Source organism: Lagenorhynchus albirostris, chromosome 3 (assembly GCF_949774975.1).
Source record: "Lagenorhynchus albirostris chromosome 3, mLagAlb1.1, whole genome shotgun sequence".
In the NCBI taxonomy this organism is placed as follows: domain Eukaryota; kingdom Metazoa; phylum Chordata; class Mammalia; order Artiodactyla; family Delphinidae; genus Lagenorhynchus; species Lagenorhynchus albirostris.
In genome coordinates, this window is record NC_083097.1 from 143,938,232 (window position 1) to 143,963,917 (window position 25,686).

General features: G+C 48.5%; 1 protein-coding gene and 1 pseudogene across 3 annotated transcripts in view; both read left to right on the forward strand.

Annotated features, from left to right (window-relative positions):
* Positions 1–25,686, forward strand: part of WWC1 (WW and C2 domain containing 1) — a 152,872-nt gene that overhangs the window by 26,514 nt on the left and 100,672 nt on the right. The window lies entirely within an intron of this gene.
* LOC132518574 (mitochondrial import receptor subunit TOM7 homolog) lies at positions 2,611–2,895 on the forward strand (annotated as a pseudogene).

The window sequence follows — 25,686 nt, forward strand, 5'->3', positions numbered from 1 at the left end:
TGGGGGAGGGCTTGGAAAATATAATTAATTATAAGGATGTGATTTATGTTAACATGTGATTGGTTTATTATTTTTATTTTCAAAGGAATTAATATTTTTAAATTTTCTGTTTTCATTTCTAATATGATAAATGTTGATCAACAAAACCCACATGTGGACTTTCCTGGTGGCACAGTGGTTAAGAATCCGCCTGCCAATGCAGGGGACACGGGTTCGATCCCTGGTCTGGGAAGATCCCACGTGCCGTGGAGCAACAAAGCCCGTAAGCCACAATTACTGAAGCATGCGCACTCTAGGGCCCACGTGCCACAACTAGAGAAAGCCCATGTGCATCAATGAAGACTCAGTGCCACCAAAAAAAAAAAAACAAAAACCACCCACATGAACAACAACTCTTGGGGTCCTCAGGTTTTAAGAGTGTGAAGGTGTCCCAAGACCAAAAATTTGAGTGAGGATTGCTGCCCTAAACAGGGATCAGGAACTTTTTTCTGTAAAGGACTAGTGGACCATACCCTCTCTGTCTTACCTATTTAACTCTATAGCATGAAAGCAGCCGTAGATAATATGTATACAAATAGGCATGGCTTTGTCCCAATGAAACAAGCAGTGAGAGAGTTCGGCCTGTGGACCATAATTTGCCATCTCCTGCTCGAGGTTCCAAGCTGTAAAATGCCAGGAACCCCCTCTAACCGATAAATTGCTTTATCCCCAACACCTAGCACAGGGCCTGCTACTTAGTAGATGCTCAGGAATTCTAACAGAAATAGTGTTTAGCGGCTGGTTGTCCAAGTCAAAAATAACAATGGCTTAACTTCAAGGTAAAACTTCTTTAGCACATTAAAAAAAAAAAAAAAATCAAGAGTCAGGCCAGTTAGGGCCAGGGTGATGGCTCAAGGGACCCAGGTTCCTTGTGCTTTTCTGGTCCACCATTCTTAGCATGTGACTTCCATCATTAAACTCACCTCATGGCTCAACCAACCTTAAAGAGCCTCGGGAGAATTAAGCTGATCTGCCAGTAATGAACTGCCCATCAGGACAAAACTTAACATTCTTTAAAGAAGGAACATAAAATCCAGATTCTTGACAGCTTAGTGTTCAGAGTATCTAGCATACGATAGAAAAGGTACTCGACTTAGGACGAAATACAGTAGGAGCAGACCCAAGGGTGGCAGAGATGTTGGAATTAGCAGAAAATGAACTAATGTTTATTATAGATATGTTTAAGGAGTTTTAAGGAAAAGAAATCAGTAGGGAAATGGAACCAAATAAAAATTCTAGATGAAAACTACAGTATCTGAAACGAAAACTTCCCTAGATGGATCTAACAGTAGTTCAGATGCTGCAGGAAGAAAGATCATTGAACGTGAAGTCAGAGCAGTAGAAACTATCCAGACTGAAGCACAGAAAGAAAAAAAAAAAGTTGGAAAAAAATGGTCAGAAGCTCAGTGATCTGTGGGATGTTGTTAATCAATGTAACAAATGTATATTTGGATTCCCAAAAGGAAAGGAGAGAGAGAGAGAATGAGAAAATATATTTGAAGAGGTAATAGCTGAAAAGTTCCAAAGTTGGTGAAAAATATTGACCCACAGATCCAAGAAGCTCAACAAACCCTAAGCACGATAATCATGTGGAAAATCACACGTAAGTACATCATAGTCACCTTGCTAAAAACCAAAGAGAAAGAGGAAAATCTTAAAATCTCCCAGAGGATAAAGACATGCTGCATGTAGAACAATAAGAACCATTGCTAACTTATCAGAAATGATGCAAGCCAAAAAATAATTGAATAATATCTCTAAGGTGCTGAAAGGCAGAAAAAACAGTCTGCAATTCTATATCAACAAAAGTATCCTTAAAAAAATGAGGGTAAAATCAAAAGCTTTATTTTCAGTTATAAAGGCCGGGAGAAATGCTCACCAGCAGACTTACACAATAAGAAATGTCAAAAGAAATTCTTTGGGGGGAAAGAAAATGCTATCAGATGGAAATGTGAATCTGCATGAGAAATTAAGAGCACCAGCAATATAAAAGACTTAAAATTTTTTTCTTAATTTCTTTAAAAGATAATTGACTGTTTAAAGCAAACATGATGATAGTGTTATTTTTATTGAAATTTTTTGAAAGGAGGAAAAGAGAATCAAGAAACAGATGAGACAAACAGAAAACAACTAGTAAATTAGTAGACTTCAATCTAGCTACATTAATAATTCATTAAAAGTAAACAGGCTAGGGCTTCCCTGGTGGCGCAGTGGTTGAGAGCCCGCCTGCCGATGCAGGGGACACGGGTTTGTGCCCCAGTCCGGGAGGATCCCACGTGCCACGGAGCGGCTAGGCCCGTGAGCCATGGCCGCTGAGCCTGCGCGTCCGGAGCCTGTGCTCCGCAATGGGAGAGAGGCCACAACAGTGAGAGGCCCGCGAACCGCAAAAAAAAAAAAAAAAAAAAAAACAGACTAAACACGCCAATTAAAAGGCAGATATTGTCAGGTTGGGGGGAAAAAACAAAACTCCAGTGTACAGGTTGCCTACGGTAGATTCACTTTGATGTAAATACACAGGTAGATTAAAGGTAAAAGGAGGGGACTCTTAAGTGTGTCGCCTGGGCCATCACCATGGTAAAGCTGAGCAAAGAGGCCAAGCGAAGGCTGCAGCAGCTTTTCAAGGGAGGCCAGTTTGCCATCGCTGGGGCTTTGTTCCTCTCGTGACTTACCTGGGATTGAAGAGGGTTGCAGATCCTGGAATGACTGAACCAACTGTTTTGAGCTTACTTTGGGGATAAAGGACTATTTGCTCATCTGGTTTTGGAAGCAGTCAATGCAGAGGAACAACATGGAAGGTGTGCACTCTGGCTGGGATAAGAGATGGGACATCGTTTAGATGTTCACCAGTTGGATGACACAGGCTCTTCTCAGATGTGTCTGTGGCAGAGTGGAACCTCTACTGACTTATTTACGGTAGACCGTACTAAAATAAATGTTTTTAACAATATTAAAAAAAAAAAGTCAAAGGATGGGAAAGGTATAGCATACAGATACTAATCAAAAGAAAACTGGAATGGCTGTAATGACCACACATAGAGTATACCAAAAACAGGAGAATTAGCAGATACAGAGAGTGTTTATAATAATTGGCCAATTCATCAAAAAACCCATAATAACCCTAAACGTGTACACACGTAATAGTTGACTTCAAAATACATGAATAAGTACGTGACTGGATCCACTCTTCGCAAGGGGAAGGGCTGATGGAGACATCTCCTCATTCCTGGCCCGTCTCCCCTGCGTCAGTGAGGAGGACGGCAGTAGGGGCAGAAGCAAGCTGACTCCGTAGCCTCGTTCTGTGTTCCGCATTTGTGTCCTTCCTGTGCCTCTGAGAAGGCAGGCCCTGGGCTCTCCCACAGGGGCCCTTGCAGAGAGTTCCCACAGGCTGCTTCACCTCCTCTTGCCCTAAAGGGTTTTCTGGAACCTGCCAACCTCATGTGGGATGCCAGCCAGGACTAGGGCCCGTGCACCTGAGGTTGGAGAGGACTGGGGTCCTAGAGTGATGGATGGGGTCAGGGTTGATCCTGGGGAACTCCAAGTGTCCCAGGACACAGGATAGGGTGGCAGCGTCTACTACCTTCAGGCTGGCTCCTGCCGTTCAGATACTGAAAGGGGCTGAGTCAGCCCCAGGTGGGGCAGGGGAAGGGGTTAGGGGAATTTTTAAGCAGTAATGAAATGTTGCCTGGAAGGGGAAAAGGAGGTGGTTTCCAGATAAGGGTGTGCCTGGATGACAAAGAATTGCATTATTTTCAGTCCCATTTGCTGACAGTCCAGCAATGATTTCTTTCCCCTTCCCTTCCCTTCCCTTCCCTTCCCTTCCCTTCCATCTCCTTTCCCTCTCCTTTCTTTTCCTTTCTTTCTCCCTTTCAAACTGTTAAAAAAATTGTGGCAAAATACACATAACATAAAATTTACAATCTTAAGCATTTTTCAGTGCACAGTTCAGTGGCATTAAATACCTTCACGTTGTCATGCAACCATCATCACCTTACCATCCATCTCCAGAATTCTCTCCATCTTGCAAAACTGACTCTACTCATTGAAGAACTAGCTCCTTATTCTAGCCCCTGGCAACCACCATTTGACTTTCTGTCTGTATGAATTTGACTACACTGTGTATTCCATGTAAGTGGAATCGTGGTATTTGTGTTTTGGAGACTGGCTGATTCACTCAGCATAATGTCCTCCAGGTCCATCCACGCTATAGCATGTGTCAGAATTTCCTTTTTTAAGGCTGAGTAATATTCCACTGTATGTACACACCACATGTTTCTTTTTTTTTGGTCTGTGTTCAGTCTTTGTTACTGCGCGTGGACTTTCTCTAGTTGCGGCAAGTGGGGGCTGCTCTACATTGCGGTGCGCGGGCTTCTCATTGTGGTGGCTTCTCTTGTTGCAGGGCACGGGCTGTAGGCACACGGGCTTCAGTAGTTGTGGCTCGTGGGCTCTAGAGCACAGGCTCAGTAGTTGTGGCGCACGGGCTTAGTTGCTCCGCGGCATGTACGTGGGATCTTCCCGGACCAGGGCTCGAACCCGTGTCCCCTGCATTGGCAGGCGGATTCTTAACCACTGTGCCACCAGGGAAGCCCACCACATGTTTCTTATCCATTCATCTGTTGATGGACGCTGGGGTTGCTTCCACCTTTTGGCTCTTGTGAATAATGCTGCTCTGACCACGAGCGGACAGCAGTGAATTTTTTGTTAGTTAATTTTGCTTTGTGTTAAGGTAATGAGGTAAAGGCAGGGATAGAAGTTAGTGGTTCAGGACACGGGCAGCCTTATTTCACACACGAGACCTAGAAAATAAGCACCTGGGAGAGTTTATCCCTGCGTATTTGATGGGACAGAGCTGTCGAAACCTTTCGGTAGTTGGGGGCTTTAAAGTCCATCCCATCCTCCGCCAGTCCTTTGCCCTTCGTGGCCCCTGTCGTCACAGTTAAGATGTCATTTCTTGCTTCGGCTATTGTAACAGGGTGGCCAGACTCCAAGATCATTTTCCAGCAACTCATGTTGCAACTACTTCTGGAATTTTCTTCCACAGGGCCTTCCAGAGCAAATTGCTCCCCTTCTCAGAAACTTCTCATGGTTCTCCAAGGCCCATAGAAAACCCCGAAACTTCTTAGCATGACTCAGGGCCCCACTGGCCTTCTAGGCCCCTTCCCTTTCCTTCCCTCCATTTCCCTCCTTTATTGATTGGCCCATTTGTTCACCCTGGGGCCTGCATTTTTGTATTTGTTTCTGACGTGCATGTCTGCTACTGACTCATTGAAATAGTGTGTTAAAGGGCCCAGCACATAAGAAGTGCTGTAATGTTTATGATGAAAAGACTTTTACCTGGGGTCTCATTAGCTCTTCAGTGATAACCTCGTGAGGTCAATCGTTTCATCCCCCGTTGACAAGCTGAGAAATTGAGCTTTAGAACTGCTGAGAAATGAGTTTGTAATTTTGGCCCTCGGATCAAATTCAGAACCAAGATTCAGAACCAGGCTGTTCCTCTGAACAAGACTGTGGCTTTATGAGATCCTGGAAAGCCGGAGGCAGCAAGAATAAATGCTCAGGGGCTCTGGATGTGCTCTCTCGCCAAGGAAAGATGAGGTTTTGTGGGGACTGAGTTTTTTGGGGTTTTTTTGGTTTTTTTGCCGTACGCGGGCCTCTCACTGTTGTGACCTCTCCCATTGCGGAGCACAGGCTCCAGACGCGCAGGCTCAGCGGCCATGGCTCACGGGCCCAGCCGCTCCGCTGCATGTGGGATCTTCCCGGACCGGGGCACGAACCCGTGTCCCCTGCATCGGCAGGCAGACTCTCAATCACTGCGCCACCAGGGAAGCCCTGTGGGGACTGAGTTTGACTGAAGAACCATGGAAGGCCAGTGCTTGTAGATGTCCACTTAGTGAAAGGCTGAGTGTAAAGTAGCAGAGTGGAGCATTGAGTTGGCTGCTTTTCCAACTCTAGAAGGGCACATAAAGGGAATATAAGCTCACGATGGAAGGAACACGCTTCTCCCTTTCTAGGGGACCCAGGAACGAGGAAAAAGCCCTACCAAAATCGGTTGCATTCATGCTGGTACAATTCTGAATGCTCAGCTGGATGGATGAGGAAGTTGGAGCAAATGGGTGGATGCAGACTCCTTCCTCCAATGTGCAGCTTGCTGAAGTGCTGCAGCCGAGGACAGAGGAGAAATCAGAAATGCCCATGGGGTGGCGAGGGACTTGCCCAAGGTCACCCAGCTGAAAAAAGCCGAGCTGGGCCTCCCACAATTTAAGAGTCCAGGTCCAGTGGTCCTGGCGTATCGTGCAGGCTGCTTTTAATACACGTCTTCCATTTGGAGCCCCGTAGCACAGTGCAAAGAGCCTGGGCTTTTGAGCATCATTTGCAGCCTTGGCCAGGTTGGCGGGCCTCAGCGCTTTCATCTCTCTGCAAGGCGTGGATAAGAACCCTTTCCTCACGGGGCAGTGTTGAGGACTAAGTAAGCAGTCAGGCAAAGCTGCCAGCGGGTGCCTAGGACAGAGTCGGGTTACTAATGCGGCTGTTTCCTGGTGAGTTCTTGCTTTATCAGCTCCTCCTTTGCTCGGCGGTGTGTACGACCATCGCCTGGGACTTGCCCCACGTGGTCAAGATTCTTGGTTGACGGCACCTTAGGTGCTCTCACCAAAGGAATAGGAGGTTCTGACTGAATACAAAGGTCAAACAAGTACAGCCTCCTTACTCTTCTTGTCAGAGCGTTTCCACTGGCCTACACCAGCAATCGTGGGGTAGGTAACGGGGAATTTCCTCACTTCCTTTTCCCCCAGAGTATCTGCGTGACCTCAGTTTCTGGTGACTCTGTTTGCCGTGGCGTTTGGTACTTATCCCACCTGCTCAGCCAGCATCCACCCTGGGCTGGCTGTGCCCTCAGCCCTCTCCCACCTCCAGTAAACTAGACGTGCCTCGCTGGGAACATCAGCTTTGCCTGGAGAGAGCAGGTGGACCTCAGGCTCTTTCCCGCCTGCGAAGTTGGCCTTGCCTTTTGGCTCCCCCTTTGTGGGGTGCCGTTTTCTTCCTTCCCCCTTGGCAATATCTCAGGAAGAAAGTTCTACCCTAGAGTTTCCAGGAAGCCACTTGATTGCATTACTGATTGATAACTCCATTTACCCTGGAGTGGACAGAGCCATAGTTCTGAGTTCTGCTTGGGACTTATCGTGTGCTGACGTCAAGGCCCAAGTGAAAAACTGAGAAGGCCTGGTTATGCCGAGTGCCTGTCGGACACCACCGGGGAGGCTTTGAGGTCTCTTATTTTATATGTTTCAAAAAAGGGCTCCTTCTTCTTTTGAGACAGAACTTCAAAGGAAGCATTCCAGGCCACACTTCCTTTTGGTAAATCTTAACCAGTGTAAATGTTTGCTTTTGTGTTGTAAATCTTAGGAGGTTGGGCTGGGGGGGAGGGGGAGGGGAGGGAGGGAGGAATTTCAGAAGCAGGTGTCCTGCCAGCAAAAGTTAAAACTTAATCTGCTGTTTGGGGTGTTTGGGGGAGACGGGTAGCTGGGAGGGGAGCATTTATAATTAACGAGCCACGCTAATGAACTGGAATTTGGAGACAGACCTTTTTTGCCAGGTTGTGCGAATTCCTGGACCTCGTGCCCGCGGCCCCCTGGAAAGAAAGGGAGTTTAGGAAAATTCTGACTTGCGGGCAGAAACCCCTGTTGGGGAAGTCAGTGAATGAACATGGGAGGAACAGGGCAAAACAGTAATTAAAAGGGTAGAAAGATAAAGGGGAAAGTGAAACGATACAAAGCAGTATTCATTAATAACTGTGGGTTTGTTTAAAATGTAAATTCTTCAAACAGTTATTAAAAGAAGCGTCCATTTCCCTGCTTCCCCGGCTGGGTCCCCCTCACCACACCCAGGGGCATAATGCACTGAATCGGAGGGTCTGGGGAATTGGCCTGGGACCCACACTCTCCAGGAAAAAGACTTCAATTTGCTGCTTAAGGTACACCCCCTCGGAAGAGACCCTTGAAAAACTGGGACATCGCATGGAGGGAGGCCACGTGTGCCTGGTGTAACTTGGGCAAAGGCGTTCACCTTCTCCTAGGCTCAGTTTTCCTGTCAGTGAAATGGAGAGCAGTCGGCACTTCCAGAACGGTGAGGATCTCTTGTGATTGTGGATGCTTGCCCCTGCATTCAGTAATCATTATCGTTAGCCCCACCCCTGCAGAGCCCCTGCTGCGTGTATGGAATGTTCTGGAGGGGGATGGCTTAGTGGGAGGGGATCCTGGGGGTAGTGAAGCTGAGACCTCCCTCCACCTCTACATGTACTCGCTCCCTGAGGCCCCTTTTGCCTTTCTCTTTCCTCTGTTCCTCTAGAAGGAGTTGGGGCTGGTAGTGGAGGGAAAGGGGGACAGAGCTCGGGGAGAAGGATGCAGTGAGGGTTTGGCCGGCAGCGGCTGGGTTTGGGGACCACAGCGCTCTGCAGTTCAGTAAGAGGGAGATGGAGAAAGGGTTGGGCCCTCGTCCCGTCCTCTGCCCTAAAGCTACTGACTCTTTTTACTATAAGAAGCAGCGGTTGCCTCTAGAATCCTGTACCTCCAATCCCCCCCCCCCGCCCCGCCTCCCCAGAGCCTCAAACTGACCTCAGGGCAGAACTGCCAAGAAGTGAGCTGGGTGACTCACAGCCATTCCCCAGTTTGGGGCCATCAGAACCCCCTACCCATACTGGCGGGTCATGCTTCAAACGGCAGCTCTGCCACTTCCTCACTTAGCCTTGAGTGTGAGAGCAACAAAACCGGGAAGCAGCCTAAACGTCTCACGCTGGGAGCTGCACACGTTAAGTTGGGGGGCATCCACACAAGGGAGTGCCATGCAAGTAACAGAATGAGGTAGAGCTACACGTGCGGATATGGAAAGAATTCCAAGAAGTGTGATTAAGCAGACAGCAAGATTCAGAATAGTATGTTTTGTGTTTATAAAATGGGTTTAAAAATACACATCCATACATGATAGAGGCTTATAGAGGGGCTCCAAAGCATCAGGTATTCCACAGAAACACTGGGCCCACAAAGGACAAAAATAGCTGCTGGTCCAGCATCACCCTTTGAGCCTCACGACTTTGGAACTACATTGTGTTTCTACAGCCTCGCCTTTCTCACTTCACTGAATTACCTGCCTGACTCATGTTGTGATTTGAACTTGCAACTCCCAGTCAACAGAGAGTGAGTGGAGGGAGACTGTGTATGCACCATAGTGTAATTTTTTTAATATAAATTTATTTATCTTACTTATTTGTTTTTGGCTGCATTAGGTCTTCGTTGCTGCGCGTGGGCTTTAGTTGCGGCGAGCAGGGGCTGCTCTTCCTTGCGGTGCGTGGGCTTCTCATTGCTGTGGCTTCTCTTGTTGCGGAGCACAGGCTCTAGGCGCGTGGGCTTCAGTAGTTGTGGCGCACGGGCTTCAGTAGTTGTGGTACGCGGGCTCAGTAGTTGTGGCACACGGGCTCTAGAGTGCAGGCTCAGTAGTTGTGGCGCACGGGCTTAGTTGCTCCGCGCACGTGGGATCTTCCTGGACCAGGGATCGAACCCATGTCCCCTGCATTGGCAGGTGGATTCTTAACCACTGCACCACCAGGGAAGTCCCACCGTAGTGTAATTCATCAGTTTTGTTTTGTTTTTTAATTTTATTTACTTTTGGCTCTGTTGGGTCTTCATTGCTGCACGTGAGCTTTCTCTAGTTGTGGTGAGCGCGGGCTACTGTTCGTTGCCGTGCGCAGGCTTCTCATTGCAGTGGCTTCTCTTGTTGTGGAGCATGGGCTCTAGGTTCACGGGCTTCAGTAGTTGTGGCACACGGACCCAGTAGTTGCGGTGCGCGGGCTCTAGGGCACGCAGGCTCAGTAGTTGTGGCTCGTGGGCTCTAGAGCACAGGCTCAGTAGTTGTGGCGCACGGGCTTAGTTGCTCCGCGGCATGTGGGATCTTCCCGGACCAGGGCTCGAACCCGTGTCGCCTGCATTGGCAGATGGATTCTTAACCACCGCACTACCAGGGAAGTCCCTCATCAGTTTTAAGATGGACTTTTTTTGTTTGCTTTACAAAAACAAAATGTTAACACCTTCAAACGTTAACCTGCTGACACCTTCATACTAGGGATAAGTCGCAGAAATGCCACTGGCATGGTAATTGCCGACACACGCACACACTCTGCTGCTTCTGCGAGTGTAGCTGGTACCATGGCTCCTCTGTGTTTCAGTCCCAAACAATTTAAGAACTACTGTGGACGGCGGACCTTTGTTCTTATCAAAAAACCCATCTTCGACATCTTCTGGTAAAATCAAGAAAGCATCAGAATCCAAACTCCAAGTGATTTTCAGCAGCTTGGAAGACAATCAGAGGCATTCTCAGAGGTCTCTTTCAAGAAACGCCACCCCAGCACTCCGTGGCACAAAGAATGGCACTGTGAGGAGCCCGCAGGTGCAGGTGACTCAGAGCTGAGGAGGGTGCATTCTTATCGATACCTGAGCTCATGTCGTTTGCTTCTGTTTTTCCTTTTTGCATATATGGAAAAGAGAGCCACGTAATTAAGTCCATATCTGAATAAGCCTAAATAAGCTTTTTCAATACATATAAATATTCTGAGATAAAGAAAGCGTGGGACATAGTTTATTGGCCGTGTTGTTCTTTCTCTGTTGTATATATAATAAAACTTCTGTAAGTGACGCTCGTTCTCTTAGGTTTGATGAAGTCTAGTGGATGTGTGTGTGTGCTGGGCACGTCACATGCTGGTATGTCCATGAAAATATTTCTGGAAGGACACACGGGAAATCTTTTTTTTTTTTAATTGAGGGTAATTGACATATAACATTATATTGGTTTTAGGTGTATAACATAGTGGTTCAGTATTTGTATGTATCGTGAAATGATCACCGCAATAAGTCTAGTTAACATCTGTCCCCATACGTAGTTACAAGTTGTTTTTTTTTTTTGCTTGTGATGAGGGCTTTTAAATTCTACTCTCACAAGCTACTATATATAAAATAGATAAAAACAAGAACTTACTGTATAGTACAGGGAACTGTATTTAGTGTCTTGTAATAACCTATAATGGAAAAGAATATGAAAAACTATGTATTTATATGTGTACAACTGAATCACTTGCTGTACACCAGCAGGTAACACATTGTAAATTGACTATACTTCAATACGAAAAACTAAGATCTGCTTTCTTAGCAACGGTTTTTTTTTTTAAATTAATTAATTTATTTTTGGCTGTGTTGGGTCTTCGTGGGCTTTCTCTAGTTGCAGCGAGCGGGCGCCACTCTTCATTGCGATACGCGGGCCTCTCACTGTTGCGGCCTCTCTTGTTGTGGAGCACAAGCTCCAGACGCGCAGGCTCAGTAGTTGTGGCTCACGGGCCCAGTTGCTCCGCGGCATGTGAGATCTTCCCAGACCAGGGCTCGAACCCGTGTCCCCTGCATTAGCTGGCAGATTCTCAACCACTGTGCCACCAGGGAAGCCCTGAGCAACTTTTAAATATGCAATATAGTATGGTTAACTGTAGTCACCATGCTGAACATTATACCCCTATGACTGCCTTATTTTATAACTGGAAGCTTGTACCTTTTGGCTCCCTTTACCCGATCCACCGACCCCCCGACCCCATCCCAGGCAGCTACCAATCTGTTCCTTTCTTTACATCTATAAGCTTTTTTTTTTTTTCCTTTGTAGATTTCACATATAACTGAGAAGGAAATCTTAACTTTCCTGTTATTTTAGGGGCTTGCATCCATGGGTGAAGAGGGGAAAGGTTCTTGTTGCCTGTATTTGCAGATAGTTTTTTTGTTCGTTTTGGGTTTTTTTTAAAATACTTTTCATTATATTTTCTCTGATTTTTTTTTTTTTTACTTTTGTTAAAAAAAAAATTATTGGCAGTACCTTTGGAGTCTCAAGCCACATCTCAGACCTCCTGACCTCCTAATCTCCGGGAGTGGGACCCCAGGGGCCAGGCAGCCAGGTTCGATTATCTATCTAGCCAGACTGAAAGCCAGCCAGCATCTCCGCATTTGTGAGACCAAGAATTCTCTGAGGCTCATCAGGGTTTCAAAGAAATTACTAACTAACTAACTAATTAACTGTCTTGTTGCCTTCCCCTCTTTTCTCTCCCCATTCCTTCCTCAGATGTTTTTTGAGCACCTCTCCTGTGTATATAGCATCAAACTTCTGCAGACCCTCCCCTCCCTTCTGGAGTTGTCGGGGGTGTCCATTTTGCACTAGAGGGACCTGAGAAATGTGTATGTCATTACAATCCTTGATCATCTCTTTAGAGCCTTTAAGTCTGAGAATGTGCCCTCAATGCTATGAACCCACCCCCCACCCCCCAGGGGAAAAGGCTTCTCCCTGGAGTGATCTTGATGCAAGGCCAGGTGTAGGTTTATCAGATTCCTAATGATGGGCAGCACCTCTGTGACCTTTGCAACCCAGAGAGGCTGCTCTGAGGTGATGTCAGTCTACAAAGGCCGAGCTCAGTGCTGGTGTGGCCGCCAGGGCTTTCCAGAAGGAGAGGGACATGTGGGAAGAGGACAGCTCCCCCCATCTCCCCATCAGCCCAGACCCATCATTTTGGGGACTTTGACATGGCTACTCAAGTTCCCTAACTGATATACCTGCTTTTTCTCTTCCCTTCTCACTCCACTCTTAAAGATCATCTGAATACAAGGTTCTTACAGAAATTCAATCTGATCATGCCATCCCTTGCGTTAAAAACACTTTGGGGCTTCCCTGGTGGCGCAGTGGTTGAGAGTCCACCTGCCGATGCAGGGGACGCAGGTTCGTGCCCCGGTCCGGGAGGATCCCACATGCCGCGGAGCGGCTGGGCCCGTGAGCCATGGCCGCTGAGCCTGCGCATCCGGAGCCTGTGCTCTGCAACGGGAGAGGCCACAACAGTGAGAGGCCCCTGTGCCTCAAAGGAGAAAAACAAAACAAAACAAAACACTTTGATGCTCTAACATGGCACATAGGACATAAGTCTGACCCTGACTTTGCCTGTCCTGCCCCATCCTGCCCCCGCCTCCTCCGTCCCCCACTGTACTCTGACCACAGGTCTGCAAAGGCCTGGCAACTCTGTGCATTACAGAGTCTTTGCAAACGCTAGTCCCTCTACCTGGAATCTTCTTCCCTCCTTGCTTCACCTTTTAACACCTACTTACCCTTCAGCCCTGTGCTTAATCATCACTTACTCGAGGGAGCCTCCTCTAACATTGCTGAGTAGTTCAGGCCCCCCACAGACAGTCTCATGCCACTGTGTGCAGCTGCTTCGTAGACCTGCTCACATTAGTTGTGTGACTCACTCTCTTCTCCACCTCAAGCTCCCCGAGAGCAGGGGCTCGGGCTGTTTTTCCATAAGACTCTATCCCCAGTGCCTGGCTCTGAACTTTTATGTTGGACAAATGAACGGCAGATCATCCTGCTAAGCAGTGATGCTTCTCCCAAGAGGCAGTGGAAGGCCCCGCCCCCAGCAGGATGTGACCAAGGAGGCTGATTGGTGGGATGGAACGCAACAGGTCCCTCTGGTATCCTGGATACCAGAGAGGGTGGGAATGTAAACTGGGCCCAGAGGCTGCATTCTTGAAATTTCACTTCAGCCCAGGACGAGTCTGCAGGGAAGTGAACCTGACCTTGAAGTTCTTGCCTTTATATTTTTCTCCCCGTCTCTCCTAAAAAAGCGAGATTAAAGGGGCAATCCCGCAACACATTCTTTCTGAGGGAGCTGCTAGGTAGGAGCTTCTGAGTCATGCTCCACTCATCACCCAGACCTGCTTCTCGCTGGTAAAGGTGCGCCTTCCAAGACTCCTTGGCGTCGCATGGCCTGGAGGAGGTGAGGTTGCAGGGGGCGTGCTCCCTGGGCACTCGCAGAACATCTCAGCAGTGGTTTCCCAAATGAGGTACCACAGAAGGTAAAAGGTGGGCTGACGATAATAGCAGGTGTTTACTGAGCATGTGTTATGGCCCCAGGAAATGTGCTAAGCACTTCGCTTGCTTTATATGATCTGGTCCTCCCAGCACACCTGTAAGTGAGGAATTACTATGCCAGTTAGACAGATGAGGAATGAGGACTCAAAGAATTGAAAGATCTGCCTATTATCCATCCATACAGCCGGGGGTGGAAGTGCCAGGATGTGAACACAGATCCATCTAGGAGCTCCCACACCTCTGTTCTAACCACGCTGCCCTCTACAACTTGCCCTGACTGCCAGCCCCTGACCACTTACAGTCTCCCTAGCACATCACATCTGTTCATTTAATTGTTTACAAATTGGACGAGGAAGATACGATTACTCTCATTTCTCCAATTACTAAACTGAGGCTTAGAGAACTTAATTAAGCGACAGAACCAGGATTCGAACACAGTTTTGTCCACCTGCAGAGTCCTTGATTTCCTCCCCACTAGGAGACCAGGGAAGTCTGTGTTGCTTATAGCGCATCGCTTTTCCTCTCTGGTCCTCGGTTTCCTCATCTATAAACCAAGGACACTGGACTCTTATCAGGGGTTTTCAAACGTGTTTTAGCCATGGAGCCATTTCTTCAAGTGGAATCTTGCATTGAACCCTGGTGCATACACCCCTACCTTTGCTGCCCCCTCCTGCTGTAGCCAGCCTGCCTGGATACGTGCATCCCTTATACCCCATATATTCTCAAACAGATCCCAGTTTGAGACCTCAGCAGTAGGCGACTTCCAAAGGCCTTTCCACTGGGGTCAGCCATCTCTGCTTCTGTAATTTGGGGTCCAGTAGAAGAGCCAGGGCACATTCTTATTCTTAAAAACAACACTTCGTGTTCTCCCACCCGCTCAGGACCCCAGTTCAAAAGGTGCTGAGCCTCTGCCCCAGAACACCCTTCCTGCGTGTTTAGACACTGACTCAGCCGTAGGGAATGAAGATGAAACTCATCGTTGTGATTGTGCAGTTAGTGTTCTGACTTGCTGGGAAATTCATATAGATTAGTAGTTATTGCAAGACAGCTGGAGGTAAACCAAGTGGGTTCAAATCCCTGCACCTTCACTTCACACCTTGAGCCTGGAGGGCAAGATACCAAATCGATCTGCGCTTTCGTTTCTCCTGTGCGTTGAGAAGGCGATGGTGCCCACCACAGGTCCTAGTATTAAACAACATGGTGTACGTGCTCAACAGATACTCGCCATTATTCATCATCATGTTTGACAGCACATGCTATTTCTCATGTACCATGACCACAGTTAGAAATTGTCACCCAGATAGGTAACCTTGAGTTATGCAGAGTTTGGGATGGCATCCTAAGAAAAAGGAGCATCACCCTACAGTCCCCTTATCAGCATCCCAACCACCTACACCAGTGGATGGTGGTGAAATCGTTGGGGTCCTGCAAAGCCCCAACCTTGTAACTTTCCTCTCCCCCTCCACTCTTACACGTGGTGGTGAACAGCCCTGCTGAGTATCCATACACCCCACTTTCAAACCATATGGCGCTTGAGATGAATTAGTTTTTCTTTACTTTTGAAAAAGCAAACATCTGTTGATGTTTCAGCAGATACATCAGTGGTTCGTAACTGGGGAACATTTTGACCACTCCTTTCCCACCCGCCCCAGGGCACGTTTGGCAACGTCTGGAGACTTTTTTGGTTGTCACAACTGGCAGGGTGCATCGATGGTTAGAAACCAGGGGTGCTGCTAAACATCCTACGATGCATAGCACAATTCTTCCCCTACAATGAAGAATTATCTGGCCCCAGATGTCAGCAACGGCTCATGGTGAAGGCCAAGGTCAAAAAACCGTGAAATCCATGTTAAGCACCTATGGTGCAGGTCTGGTCCTTGCTCACATGGATCTTGTAGTCTAGTGTGCATCATGGGGGGATTAGGGGGACAGAAATTAAATGACTAAACAAAGAAACAAACATATAATTGCCCATTGTCGTAAGTACCCTGAAGGAAATTAAATGGTGCCCTGGTGGAGAATAAACATCTCATTAAGATGGCTCAGTCAGATAAGACCTCTCTGGGAAGGGGACAGTTAAACTGGGATCTGGAAACCCAGGAAGCCAGCCATGCAGATAGAGGAGGAGCGATTCCTGGCGTGAGTCAGAATGTGCAGGATGGCTGGAGGAGGGGAGCCTTGAAAGAAGTGCTAGGAGCTAGAGGAGGTAGGGGGGCCAGACGTGAGGGGTCTTCAGGCCTGGGCAAGAGTATGACTTTTGTTCTAAACACAATGAAAAGCCACTGAAAAGCCTGTGACAGGGACGTGGCAGGATCTTGTTTAATTTTTTTTTTTTTTTTAAGATTTAAAAAGTATGAATTGGAAGGGATTTTTCCTGTATTAAAAATGTTGAGAGGTGCTAAGAAACCAGTCCTGGCCGTCGTAGGGACGAAGGGATCCAGGGAAGCCTTGACCCTCTGCAGGTGTGAGGACACTTGGAGTTACATGAACGAAGACACTTGGAGAGGGGAGAAGCAGAGCATGTCAGCTGGTCTCCTGGTTAAAACCAGATTCCCCCCAGAATAGAGGGTTGGGGCTGGGGTGGAGTGTCCTGGGACCTGGGGAGGGAGGGAGCTACCCCATAGCTAGCTGCCTAGGGGGAGAGGATGCAAACGAATAGGGGGGTGCTCTCATTTGATGCAAGGGAGAATGTTTGTTTTTGCCAAGTGGTTCCCACTTCAAATCCAGGGAACCCCAGGGTTTGGGGCACGTTGTTCTGTCTGTATGGGATGGTTCAGCACACGGGTTTTGCCTGCTTCTGCCACTTACCAGCCATGTCACCTTAGGCGAGTTACTTAATCTCTGTGAGCCTCAGTTTCCTCATCTGTAAAGTGGGTGAGTACTTCCCTCCGTGGGCTATGAGGCTGAAATAGTGTACTATTTGTGAAGTGCTCAGTGTGCAGTCAAAGTTCAATGAGTATTAGTTATTACGTAGTTAGTTTAGATAACACTTTCACAAATAATACATTTAATTTAGTCCTTATAACAGTACTATGAGATAGGTGCTATGATTTTTCAAGCAGCTTTATTGAGATGTAATCAAATGCCGTACAACCCACCTGTTTAAAATATGCAATGACACGACTTTTAGTGTATCCACAGAGTTTTGCCACCATCATCCCCACAGTCACTTTTAGAACATTTTTATCACCCCCAAAAGAAACCCAGCTCCCCTTAGCCATCACCCCCTCAATTTCTTCCCACCCTTATTCCCAGCCCTAGGAAGCCGCTAATTTACTTTCTGTCTCTATGGCTTTATCTGTTTTGGACATTTCATATAAATGGAACCATGTGTGGCTTTTTGTGTCTGGCTTCTTTCACTTAAAGTTTTCAAGGTTCATCCATGTTGTTAAGTACTATGTCAGCACTTAATTCCTTTTTATTGCCAAATAATATTCCACTGTATGGATTTACCACATTTTGTTTATCCATTCATCAGTTGATGGATAGTTGGCTTATTTCTACTTTTTAAAAAAAATATTTATTTATATTTTTATCTTTGGCTGTGTTGGGTCTTCGTTTCTGTGCGAGGGCTTTCTCCAGTTGCGGCAAGCGGGGCCACTCTTCATCGCGGTGCGCGGGCCTCTCACTGTCGCGGCCTCTCGTTGCAGAGCACAGGCTCCAGACGCGCAGGCTCAGTAGTTGTGGCTCACGGGCGCAGTTGCTCCGCGGCATGTGGGATCCTCCCAGACCAGTTCGACCATGGATCGAACCCATGTCCCCTGCATTGGCAGGCAGACTCTCAACCACTGCGCCACCAGGGAAGCCCCTACTTTTTGTCTATTATGAATAATGCTGCTATGAACATTCATTTACAAGCTTTTGCGTATATATAAGTTTAAATTTCTCTTGGGTACCTAGTAGGTACTACTCGTACCCTCATTTTATAAGTAAGGAAACTCAGGCATGGAAAGGTTAAGTTACTTGCCTAGGTCCCACAGCTAGTGTGTGACAGCGCTGTAATCAGACCTCAGGCAGTCTAGCCCCAGAGTCTGTGCTCTCTTGAGAGCTTCCTCCATAACTGCTATGATGGAAGGAGCCAGAGAGACCAGGCGAGAAAAGCAGACACATCCCTGCCCTTACGAAGCTCACCGGGAGACCACAGTGCAATCATCAAAGACGCACAAAACAACTAATGTAGCAGCTGTAACAGTAGAGAGTTACAGGTTCTGGTGGGTGGGCTGGCGGGCCCTGGGATGTGTCCTCATCAGGGGTGCCTGGGCTAAGAGCTGCAGGATGCAGAGGTGCTGACCAGGCAGAGATGGAGGGAAGGGAAGTGGCAGCCTTGCACGGGTGCGAGCCCTCCGGGGTAGGGCCAGTAGAGCACGCATCCTTCAGAGGCCCGGCATTTACTTAGCTTTTATTTAGCCCTCTTAGTCGGCACAGGGCTCCACGATGATGGATCCTAGGACAGTGCTGACAGAGAAATCCCTCCAGCTCAGTGCCAGGCGTGAACACATCCTGCTGTCGGCTATTACTGATGTCTCAGTCAGGGAGACCCAGATTTCAATCCCCACCTCTCATCTTAACCATCAAAGGCTGGGATGCTTCAGATCTAAACCTGGGGTGGTGGTTTTCATCTCCTTCCCTCCAGGTAGCTGACCTTTCAATGGCGGAGAAGATCCATTCCTCTTCAAAGGGGTGCAGGTGTCTTGTGCTGATGAAAACTGGGTTGGGGAAAAAGGAAGGTGTCATCATCAGATACACCCCTGCCAGGGGTCTGGCCAGCCAGCTCCTCCCCTGACCCCTTCTTAAGGGAGCCATGAAGAGGACCCGGTGACTCACCCCACAGGCAGCAGAAGAAAGCCCTTGTCATCTCTTGCTGGCAGCAACAGAGCCCACCCCTTTTTTCCAGGTGGGCGCGGAGTAGGTGTTCTTAGTTAACTATGACCACCTCATAGTTCACGGCCATGCTGCTCCCTGCTGGGGCCAGACACCAACCTGTGTAATGTCCCGTTATACGGGAAGCAGCTCCCTGTCCCCAGGGCCCTGGGTCCAAGTGCTTCATGAGACCGTGGAATGGCCCCCTCCACATGAGTCGCGGTGAGTGACTTTCAGACGTGGGGGAGATCAGACACAGCTCCAGTCCAGCTGGCCTGGTTTTCTTCTGAATTGTATGGAACAGAAGGAGGGAGAGGGAAAACGTGCAGATCGGGGTAATAGGTCTGGGGCTGATGGAGCTCACCTAGGACAGGGACTATGGAGGGAAGAGTTCCTAAGCAAGAATCAGGGCATCCGCAGCTAGGCAGGCGCTTGGCCAGGCGCTTGGCTGGGTCCGCGTCACAACGTTAGGTGCTGTGGGTGAGTCACAGAGGCAGGTGGCGCATCCCCTTGCTTCCCAGACACTTACAGGTCAGCCAGTGATGCATGTAGTGAAATGAGACTTGCGGTTCCACTGCTGCTGACAGGTTCAAGCAGAGGGAGATTCCCCGGGGACTTGGTGGAGGCACTGAAGCTTTTGTAGGTTTTAGAAAGGCCGAAACTGATGTGGTCGCCGGTGGCCCGAGGGGTCGTGGAAGGCTTTCAAAGGTCAAGGCACTGAGGCAGGAAGGGACACAGTGACTAGTTTCTGTTGCATGGAGAAGGGGACTCGTGGAAGGGGAGAGAACTCAAAGGGTAAATGGGGCTTCCCTGGTGGCGCAGTGGTTGAGAGTCTGCCTGCCAATGCAGGGGACACGGGTTCGAGCCCTGGTCTGGGAGGATCCCACATGCCGCGGAGCATCTGGGCCCGTGAGCCACAACTACTGAGCCTGCGCGTCTGGAGCCTGTGCTCCGCAACAAGAGAGGCCGCGATAGTGAGAGGCCCGCGCGCCGTGATAAAGAGTGGCCCCCGCTTGCCACAACTAGAGAAAGCCCTTGCACAGAAACGAAGACCCAACACAGCAAAAATAAATAAATTAATAAACTCCTACCCCCAACATCTTTTAAAAAAAAAAAAAAGGTAAATGAAGAAGAGCCTTGGAGACTCAGCTAAGGAAACCTGTAAGTGGTGGGAAGCCCTCGGAAATTCCTGAGCAGAGAACGAGAGGATGCAAACGTGGCCGAGAGCAGACTGTGTTGCATGTGGATTGAGGGCGCTATTGTGGAGCTCCTGAGCACTGTCATCCCCCAGGCAATGGAGCTTATTCACGGGCCCACTGCCAAGTACCTGTGTCAGGGCCCAGGCAGGGAGCAAAGGGAGTTTTCAATTCCATTGCTAAGTGATTCCTTCTGTTTACGCCCTCCAAGGAATGACCGCCTCCCGGAAGCTTGGCATTCTTGTCCTATAACCACTTCCCCAGCCCTAAGCTCCCCACCCTGCCCCAGGGCTCTACACGAACTTCCCACTGTACAGATGAGGCTTCCAGCCCATACTTGACCAACTTTAGTCCCCTCTTCTGTTTGGACAAACCCTTCATGGTATTGAAGGTATTGCTAGGGGACACAGAAGTACCTTCCTGATGGAGGGACCTAACATGTATTGAGTGCTATCATGTGCCCGGCACTTGACTCTGGGCATGACAGTCTCTGTTTTGAGTGTTTACTATGAAGCAGGCACTGTGCTAACTGTGTATCTCACATTATCTCACGTGCTTTTTACAACAGGTGTGAGTGTTGATCCCCATTTTATAGATGAGGAAAACTGAGCCTCAAAGGGGGAGGTAACTTGCCCAAGGTCACGGAGCCATGCTGCTTGTCGGCAGCAGCACACAGCTGGTTGCAAAGATGTGGGTCACCAGGTGTGTTTCCTCCTTGTCCTCAGAGGTTCAGACCTCAGAGGTCCTCCCAGCACCCCAGAAGGAGACTCAGTCTTCCACTGATGGCATTTCTTAATAATTCATGTGCTTCTCCCTTGGCTCAGTTAGGAATTCGAGAACACTGCTACCTCTGCCTGTAACGGACAAGAAGCTATCATGCAGCGGGTCGCAGCAGTGGTTTGCAAGACCCCTGCATCCTAAGCTTTTGAATTAAGAGTTCCTCTGGTACTTATTTTCCAGCTAGAACAGTCATGATAAAGCAGTGGAAGTGTATTCATTATCACTGGTCTGCTTGAAGACTTTGGGCTATTTATGTGAAAGGCAAGGAGATATGTCTCTGGGTGTTTTAAATCAGATAGTTTCTCAAAAGACTTCATTGGCCTGAAAAACTGTTCACTAGCCAGCAGAATTTTCATTTGTTCTTCTAAGCTTGAGAGAGGCAGGTATCCCATGGGAAAGAATAAGCGGTTTAAAGCTGGGTTCCAGTCCTAAAGCTGCCACCGGTGAGTTACGGGGCCTCTGGCATGTTCTTTAGATCGGAACCGCAGTTTCTCATCTGTAATATGGGGGTGTTACTTTTGCCTGGCAGAATTTTCCTGTCAGTCAAGGTGAGATCATAGAGGTGATCAGAGTTTCATAAACTACAAAGTGGATATATCATGTGTGGAGTAACAGTATACGGTTTCCTTCATTCCTGGAGTTCTTGAAGGCATCTGGTGAAACAGTAGACGGGAGAGTTCTTTGAAGAGTGAGCAGCTCTTGCATCTCTGAGGCAACGGCATTATCGCTCAGCCCTTCGCAATGGGTCTCCTCCAGCAGGAAGCAGGGAGGGCTTGACAGAAAGCGTCTCAGGGGTTCCTATTCCAAGGAGAGATTGCACGTAGAAGAGAAACTAATTAAAATGGAGATCAAATTTGTAGTAGATATTGGGGGAAAAAGATTTTATTTTGAGAAACAGAACAGAAAGTTTGGATGATAAGCAGACTTTATGTTGTGTTTAACAAAATTTAAGTTGTAGTTGCAGCTATGCCCCAATTCTCAGTACAAATAAAGCGTTGCTCTATTTTTTGTGTAATTATTTTAACACAATTCACATTAGCAATAGGGACCGCTTTCTCTTCTCACTTGACTTTCCCAGCAGATGCATAAGGAAGGTCATTTTTGCCAGGTATTGGAGAGAGCTTTGCCAGGTTCCCAAGGGCCTCATCTGATCCCTCTTGTCACTGAAGTTCTCCTGTTGTGAAGAACCTGTTGTCTCTTCTTCAGCCTGCTGGATCTTCTCCTCACTTGTTAGCCGGGGGACTCCACCACTCCTCGGGTGTGACTTGAGTAGTAATCTTCAGCATCCCTTTCACCGACTTCCTGAAATCCTGCATCGTTTAGAATATTAGTTATTTCCCCTTTAGATGACGTGTGTCGTACTTGCATCGCTTTGTCAACTGCGAAGACATCCAACCAACCCAGGTGGTTGTCGACTTGAAATGTTATGGGCTGGACCGGATGTTAAATGGAGAGCGGTATCTGAGTAGGCACTGATTTTATAAGTGCTCAGTTCATGGGTTAAATTTTCAGATCGTGATGACTCTTGCTTCCCAAAGTGGTCTTCTATGTACAGGGATCAAGGTAATAAATATCCAGTTACTGAGTTTCCCGTGATTAAGAGTGCAGGCTATAGAGTCAGAGCACTTGGGTTTTGTTTGTTTTTTGTGTTTTTTTTGGCCACACCACAAGGCATGTGGGATCTTAGTACCCCAACCAGGGATCGAACCCGTGTCCCCGGCAGTGGAAGCACAGAGTCTTAACCCCTGGACCGCCAGGGAAGTCCGCAGCACTTGGGTTTAAATCTCAGTACCTACTTGTACAATCTGTGTGACCCTTGACAAGATAATTAAATTATCAGAGTCTCAATTTTTCCTGCCTGTGTAAAAGGGACAGTGTTACAACCCCTAACTCATAGGGTTGTTAATGAAGATGAAATGAGATAGTTAAGGTAAAGAGCTTGGTTCATTTCCTGAAACTTACTGTAGGTGTTGTTATTATTACCAAATGTTGTTGTTCATGATTTTCACCAGAAGTTTTCCCTCATCTGTGGCCCAGATTTTCCGTGGAGCTGCAGTTCACAACATGAGTGACACTCTACATCCAGTCTAGGGTCTAGCATAAACAAGGCTTCAGCAGGAAGGAGAACCGCCTCAAGGTTGGGGACAGGAGGACTGCCAGCATTCGGGACTCTGTGTGGGGTGGGAGGCTCTACCCAACACCACCTTGGCAGGGAGAAATGACTGACCCGTCTCTTAATAGAACCTGATGGTCAAGGGAGGCACACACCTTCCAGAGTATTGGACCCGGATGCCACCGCCCCAGCTCTTCAGCTGCCTGGAGCTCGCTGCTCCCTGATATTAATCAGGTGCCTCGTGTCCTATGTAAGAAGCAGAGAGGAAAAGGGCACGGGAAAGGCAAGTTCTTGCAGACCGATACCAGCAGGGCTGGAGTTAGGCTAGGAATCTGTATTTCAGAGGTACAGAAACACTGTAAAGAGACAGCACACACCTTGCACGTAGTAGGCATGCCTGAAATCCTTGCTGAAAGAATAAATGCACGCAGAATACACTAGAGTTCCTCCTGTTTTCGTCAAAGGAATTCAGCTGAGCCATTGTTGAGAAACCTGTGTGACTAGTTAGAATTAGTTAAAAAGTAAAAGCTGGGGGACCTCCCAGGGCCTAAGTTTGCTGTGCTTTTTGAGTGATTGTTCCATAAATTGGCAGTGGTTTAGAAATGATTGCCAAGTGTGACGGTGGATGTGTGGGTCCCTGTAAAAGGATTTTCGTAAGAGCCATGTGGTTAAGTCAGGCACTGTGTCTCCCCCTGTCCCCAGATGCTTTCCCTCTGATGTGGGGACACTGGGCACACATTCTGAGGGTCTCTTGGGAATCTCAGGGTGGTTGAGGGGGGGCATATGGGAGGAGCTGTGCAGCGCAGGAACAGGCCTTGTTTTCCTGGTGTAGACTTCTGAATCTGTGACACTGGGCTCGTACTCAGGGTCCTCCTTCCATTCCTGATGGGGTCCTCAGAAATCACCCCCAGGCATTGGCAATAACCCCCAATCCACTGGACCAGCCTCCAAGCAACAAGGGTCCTCCCCAGGGGCCAAGGCCATGGTCTCCCCAGGTCAGGTAACAAGTTTGGAGCACTGGGGTGGGCACTGTTTCCTGGGACCTGGGATGTGGGCAATTCTTGATTTAGCAGGTTTGGGCCACACGCCCTCCAGGGCAGACCCCAGGGGAGAAGCAGTTCCACGGGGACTGCTTATTCAGCCCACCATGTTGGGGGTCCCTTCCCGGCTGCCCATTTGCCTCCCCCAGTGCCCATCCTTGCCTTGCCTGGAGACGGTGCTTGGAACTGGGGGCCCCAGGTCCCAGCAGCTGCTCCAGCGTCTCCTTACACCTTTTGTTGAGATGCTGCCGCTGAATAAAAGGTCCTGTGAAGTCCTTGCTCACTCTGTTGGGACCTGTCCGTGGGTCCCCTGCTAAAGTGGAACTAAAACCCCCTTTTAGCTGTTCTGTCAGCCTGTGGCCTGATCTGAACGTAGGCTTTATTTTCTCACGTACGCCCTCCACTCAAGCGTCAGGGCAAGGGAGCTGAAGGAAGGGCAGAGGAATCCACGTGGGGATCCATTTTATTTATTAGCCTGGGTGAAATCTAATGGCGATTTTTAAGTAAAGTTGCCAAAGTCAGTCCAAAAAAACCAAATCCCTATATATTCAGAGTCATCATACACGCCAGCATCATTCTGTGCACTGTCCACTGGGCATACTGCAGTGATGTGAACAGGCCTGGTGCCTGACCTTGGGAAGGTCACTGTCTCCAGGGGAAGATTGTAAGTCATTTGAAGCAAGGCTGGCATCTAACCTGGTCTGGAGGGTCAGAGGAGAGGTGTTCGGGCGATGGTGACTTAAGCATTCAACATACCTATCCTGAGAAAGAGCATTGAACACCTGATGTATCCAAGCACCGTGCAGACACATGGCAAGCCTGAGCTCCTTTACTGCCATGAGCTAGGTCTTCCTGTCAGCCACATTTGATGGGTGGGTGGTGCAGCAATGAAGTGACGTGTTCAGGGCACACAGCTGCCCAGTGGCAGGGCTGGTCCTGAGCAGAAGGGACGCGACAGCTCTTTCAGGGCAGGGGGTTGGGTGGGGGGAGGGTGCAGCTCAGGGAGACCGGAGCCGTCACCCTCACCCTCTCTCCTGTCTTCCTGCCAAGGAGAGGCACGTCCCCAGGATGTTTGCAGGCTTTATTCCGCCTGGGCACTTACCCAGGCTCCTTTAATCCACAGCCGGATGGGAAGAGCTGCTGGCATTGCTGGCGGAGGGAAGGGCCACACAGCTTTGTCCCTCTCCTGGAGCACACCTCTCAGCAAGTTCCTGGGTGGGGTGGGAGCTTGGCCGGGAGCACAGGCCTGCCTTTATCCCACCTCGACGTCGGATGGCCAGAGAAGAGCCTTGCTGACTTGCCAGCTGGAGGTGATGGCCATCACAAACAAGAGCTTCTCCAAGGAGGAAACGCAAAGGCTGCCTCTGGAGAGCTGGGGACGGGGAGGATGGAGGAGTAGTTGTCTGGTTAGGGTCCACTTGGGAAACACAAAGGAAGATAGAAACGATCCACCTGGGAAAGAACCTTACGAGGGCCCTTCCTGAAGGTGGCCTATAAGGGATTTGGTCAGGGTGGGGCTAGGGGTGACCAGACCCTAAACTACACTTTGGGTTCTTCGCTTAGGGACGTGGGAAGAAAAGAGTTTCTCTTCTGGTGGACAGGTCATTGAGTAGTCCGAAAATTCTAATAGCTAACGTGCCTCAACTGCTTTCCATATGCCAAACACAATGCCCAGTAGTGTACACACATTGTCCTTGGGGACTACTCTTATCCCTATTTTACAGAGAAGAAA